The sequence below is a fragment of the Oncorhynchus clarkii genome, chromosome 2 (genome assembly GCF_045791955.1).
Source record: "Oncorhynchus clarkii lewisi isolate Uvic-CL-2024 chromosome 2, UVic_Ocla_1.0, whole genome shotgun sequence".
Taxonomy (NCBI): Eukaryota; Metazoa; Chordata; class Actinopteri; order Salmoniformes; family Salmonidae; genus Oncorhynchus; species Oncorhynchus clarkii.
Window position 1 is genome coordinate 10,538,096 of NC_092148.1, and position 5,996 is coordinate 10,544,091.

General features: G+C 43.9%; 1 protein-coding gene across 1 annotated transcript in view; it reads right to left on the reverse strand.

Annotated features, from left to right (window-relative positions):
• LOC139421213 (uncharacterized) overlaps positions 1 to 5,996 on the reverse strand; it is a 1,124,809-nt gene that overhangs the window by 87,175 nt on the left and 1,031,638 nt on the right. The gene's annotated exons all lie outside the window — the stretch shown is intronic.

Consider the following 5,996-nt stretch of genomic DNA (forward strand, 5'->3'; position numbering starts at 1 on the left):
GAAATTTCCACGACAACATCCCCATGTGTTACATAAGCTCACTGTTGACTCAAGATATACTAATCAGTCAGTCTTTGAAACTTCTCAAAAAGCCAGCCCAAAATAATACAGCTAGCTAGGGTAGCTACAAGTCAAGTCGGCTACTCTAAGTAGACAACTCGCCCACAGACACAAACAAGCATTATCAAGAATTCCTAGCTTCACCATCTATATTACTTAGCTAGTTACAACTAGCGAGCCAGACTGTTGGTTTATACTGTAAAAGTCAAAGAAAGCTTAAATTGTTTTTTATCAATTTGTCATGCATTTAAATGGCTAGACAAATAGACCACTAATGTAGTAATGTAGGCATCTAGCCAGGCTAATGTTGCTAACTAGCTAGCTAGATAACAGGTATTGTGTAAATTTAAAACTTGCCCAGGACAGTTCACAGAATTGTCAATTGAAACAAATGTATTAATTACTGAATTGAGCTAACATTAGATAGTTAATCCAGAGATTCTTACCGTTGCCTCGTTTCGGCAGTCTAGTCTAGATCACCATCGCCCTGGTGGGTGATGCTAATCTTGAGACAGGCATTTGTAGTTCTGTATAATAGCCACAATAGCAGCTAATTAGCCATTCATTTTTTTTTGGGGGGGGGGGGGGGGGTAAATACAGGCAATTATATTTATAAAAGTCACCTTGTTCAAGAGAGAATTACACAGTTATCAAAACGTCCCACCAGGGTAAGTCTACACGAAACACAGCCCTTATTTGACGTGTTTCTAAAATCACCTATGTGAAAAATGCATGGGAAAAAAACTATTGGAACCATTTCTGTGTTTGACCGCTAGGTTTTATGGGAATTATGACTCATACGATGGTACTCTATCGCCACATTCACATGCTAGTCGGAACTAGGAAATGTTTAAATTTCCAACTTGCTGATTCGTTGAACGCGGCAAGTATATAACTACAACCAGTTAGCAAGTCAGAAATGTCAGAGTTTTCTAGTTCCAACAAGGACATGAACGTGGCATATGCAACACACTTTGGAAGGTGTGACCCTATGGTGTCAATATCATCTCAAATGTATTTGTGAACTCACAGCATACATTTTGTATTTATGTATCATGATCAGTACAAATAAGTACCAATCCACAAATGTAAATCCCCAATCCACAAATGTAAATCACCAATCCACAAACGTAAATGACTTATCACAAATCTAAATCACTTTCCACAAATGCAGTTTACTATCCACAAACAAACATAAGTTCCCACGCGTATAAAAAAAAGTTCTCACATGTAGAGAGAGATAGTCGTAGAAAAAAGGTTTGTACCCATAGAAAGTGATTTCTATAAATCGCTGGCAGCCTCTCGTTTGGTCATGTTGATGCCTGCCTTTCAACGCTGCAGAAATTACACTATGGTAAACGTGATATGTTAACCATATATGTAGCCATAGCATGTCCAATGTAAATAATCAAAACCCCACCCCTAGATTACTCCATATTTGCAACACTATTGTGGTGTACACCGGTTCACCGCCCAAATAGTTGAATTAGCTGGAGAGTGTGATAACACCACTACTTTTGGCATGATATTGATTCCATACATATCCTTCACATTTAGTGGTGCTATCACACTGGCCAGCTAATTCAACCATTTTGGTGATGAATGGGTGTACACCACAATAGTAATCTAGGGGTGGGGTTTTGATTATTTACATTGGACATGCTATCATCCGTTGGACATCCGCTTTCTAAGTGTGAGAACTTTTTTTCTACGACTATAAATCGTTTCTACACTTGAGAACCTTTTGTCTTTATGGCAGTCATTTTACTTAAGGCCCTTGGAAATGACCTGCATATCTGCAGTTATAAAACCATTCTAATGCAATATATCGATTTACAAATACAAATAAAAACGTGTTTGTTTGTGGATAGTGATTGCATTTGTGGATAGCAATTTACATTTGTGGAAAGCGATTTACATTTGTGGAAAGCGATTTACATTTGTGGAAAGTGATTTACATTTGTGGAAAGCGATTTACATTTGTGGAAAGTGATTTACATTTGTGGATAGCGATTTACATTTGTGGATAGCGATTTACATTTGTGGATAACGATTTACATTTGTGGATAGCGATTTACATTTGTGGAAAGTGATTTACATTTGTGGATTGGTGATTTATATTTGTGGATTGGTGATTTTGTTGGAACCCCTATTACTAGTCTGTTCAACCTCTCTTTTCTATTGTCTGAGATTGCTAAAGATTGGAAAGCAGTCGCGGTCATCCCCCTCACTCTTGACCCAAACTGTTATAGACCTATATCCATTCTGCCCTGCCTTTCTAAAGTCTTCGAAATCCAAGTGAACAAACAGATCACCGACCATTTTGAATCCCCACCGCACCTTGTCCACTATGCAATCTGGTTTCCGAGCTGGTCACAGGTGCACCTCAGCCACGCTCAAGGACCTAAACAATATCATAACCGCGATCAATAAAAGACAGTACTGTGCAGCCATCTTCATTGACCTGGCCAAGGCTTTCGACTCTGTCAATCACCGTATTCTTATCGGCAGACTCAACAGCCTTGGTTTCTCTAATGACTGCCTCGCCTGGTTCACTAACTACTTCTCAGATAGAGTTCAGTGTGTAAAATCACAGGGCCTGTTGTCCGGACCTCTGGCAGTCTCTATGGGGGTGCCACAGGGTTCAATTCTCGGGCCGACTCTTTTCTCTGTATATATCAATGATGTCGCTCTTGCTGCTGATGATTCTCTTATCCACCTCTACACAGATGACACCATTCTGTACACATCTGGCCCTTCTTTGGACACTGTTTTAACAAACCTCCAAACGAGCTTCAACGCCATACAACAATCCTCCAACTGCTCTTAAATGCTAGTAAAACTAAATGCATGCTCTTCAACCGATTGCTGCCCTCACCCGCCCGCTCGACTAGCATCACTACTCTGGACGGTTCTGACTTAGAATATGTGGACAACTATAAATACCTAGGTGTGTGGCTAGACTGTAAACTCTCCTTCCTGACTCACATTAAGAATCTCAAATCCAAAGTTAAATCTAGAATTGGCTTCTTATTCCGCAACAAAGTCTCCTTCACTCATGATGCCAAGCATCCCTCGTAAAACTGACCATCCGACCGATCTTGACTTCGGCGATGTCATTTACAAAATAGCCTCCAATTTGCTCTACTCAGCGAATTTGATGCAGTCTCTCACAGTGTCATCCGTTTTTTCACCAAGGTCCCATACACTACCCACCACCGCGACCTGTATGCTCTCATTGGCTGGTCCTCCCTACATATTCATCACCAAACCCACTGGCTCCAGGTCATCTACAAGTCTCTGCTAGGTAAAGCGCCGCCTTATCTCAGCTCACTGGTCACCATAGCAACACCCACTTGTAGCACGCGCTCCAGCATGTATATTTCACTGGTCATCCCCAAAGCCAACACCTCCTTTGGCCACATTTCCTTCCAGTTCTCTGCTGCCAATGATTGGAATGAATTGCAAAAATCACTGAAGTTGGAGACTTATATCTCCCTCACTAACTTTAAGCATCCGCTGTCAGAGCAGCTTACCGATCGCTGCAGCTGTACACAGCCCATCTGTAAACAGACCATCCATCCAACTACCTACCTCATCCCCATATTTGTTTTTGTTTTTCTGCTCTTTTGCACACCAGTATTTCTACTTGCACATCCTCATCTGCACATATATCACTCCAGTGTACATTGCTAAATTGTAATTACTTCGCCACTATTGTGTCACACCCTGACCATAGTTTGCTTTGTATGTTTCTATGTTTTGTTTGGTAAGGGTGTGATCTGAGTGGGCATTCTATGTTGTGTGTCTAGTTTGTCTGTTTCTGTGTTTGGCCTGATATGTTTCTCAATCAGAGGCAGGTGTTAGTTATTGTCTCTGATTGGGAACCATATTTAGGTAGCCTGTTTGGTGTTGGGGTTTGTGGGTGATTGTTCCCAGTGTTCCCACGGTGTCCCCAGTGCGGGTGCATAGCCCGGTGCGGTACATACCAGCTCCGCGTATCGGCCGGGCTAGAGTGGGCATCGAGCCAAGTGCCATGAAGCTGGCTCTACGCATCTGGTCTCCAGTGCGTCTCCTTGGGCCGGCTTACATGGCACCAGCCTTGCGCATGGTGTCACCGGTTCGCCTGCATAGCCCAGTGCGGGCTATTCCACCTCGCCGCACTGGCAGGGCGACAGGGAGCATTCAACCAGGTAAGGTTGGGCAGGCTCGGTGCTCAAGAGCTCCAGTGCGCCTGCACGGTCCGGTCTATCCGGTACCACCTCCATGCACCAGCCCTCCGGTGGCAGCCCCCCGCACCAGGCTGTCTCTCCGTCCCAGAGCCGCCAGTCTGCATGGAGCAGCCAGAGCCGCCAGTCTGCATGGAGCAGCCAGAGCCGCCAGTCTGCATGGAGCAGCCAAAGCCGCCAGTCAGCCAGGATCCGCCAGTGCCGCCAGTCTGCCAGAGCCGCCAGTCAGCCAGGATCTGCCAGAGCCGCCAGTCAGCCAGGATCTGCCAGAGTCGTCAGCCAGTACGGAGCTGCCCCTCTGTCCCGAGCTGCCCCTCTGTCCCAAGGTGCCCCTCTGTCCCGAGCTGCCCCTCTGTCCCGAGCTGCCCCTCTGTCCCGAGGTGCCCCTCTGTCCCGAGCTGCCCCTCAGTCCAGTGGGGTCATTTAGAAGGGTCGCCGTGATTAGGAGGCCACGGAAGCGGACAATGTGGCGGACTAAGACTATGGTGAAGTGGGGGCCACGTCCAGCACCAGAGCTGTGTTGTTCATTTATCATCTTCATTAAAGATGTATCACAATAACCACGCTGCGTTTTGGTCCGCCTCTCCTTCAACAGAGGAATCCCGTGACATATTGGCCTATTTATTGCCTTACCTCCTTACTGCATTTGCACACACTGTATACAGATTTTTCTATTGTGTTATTGACTGTACATTTGTTTATCCCATGTGTAACTCTGTGTTGTTTTTGTCGCACTGCTTTGCTTTATCTTGGCCAGGTCGCAGTTGTAAATGAGAACTTGTTCTCAACTGGCCTACCTGGTTAAATAAAGGTGAAATAAAAAAAATGTTTTACATTTGTGGATTGGTGATTTACATTTGTGGATTGGTACTTATTAGTACAGATCGTGATACACGAATACAAAATGCATGCTGTGAGTTCACAATACTTTTGGCATGATATTGATCCCATACATATCCTTCACATTTAGTGGTGCTATCACACTGGCCAGCTAATTCAACCATTTGGGTGATGAACGGGTGTACACCGCAATAGTGTTGCATATATAGAGTAATCTAGGGGTGGGGTTTTGATTATTTACATTGGACATGCTACATATATGGTTAACATATTACGTTTACCATAGTGTAATTTCTGCAGCATTGAAAGGCAGGCATCAACATCGCCGAATGAGAGGCTGCCAGCGATTTATAGAATTCGCTTATTATGGGTACACTTTTTTTTTCTACGACTACAAATCGCTTTCTACGCATGATAACTTTTTTTCTACGCGTGAAAACTTGTAGTCTTTATGGCGGTCATTTTACTTAAGACCCTTGGAAATTACCTGCAGGTATAAAACAAATTCTAATGCAATATATCGATTTACAAATACAAATCAAAACGTGTTTTTTTGTGGATAGTGATTGTATTTGTGGATAGCAATTTACATTTGTGGAAAGAGATTTACATTTGTGGATTGGTACTTATTTGTACAGATCATGATACACGAATACAAAATGCATGCTGTGAGTTCACAATACATTTTGGCATGATATTGATCCCATAGTGACCATCGACTTGAGAAAATGAATCCACTCAAACGAGCCCAGTATCTTGATGTTGCGGGTGCGCAGTCGAGACACACTCTAACCAGACGATGGGCGGGTTCCAGGGAGGGCAGTCTCTCGAGTCAAATCGGTTTTCGTGACTTGGTCGCTCCTCCTC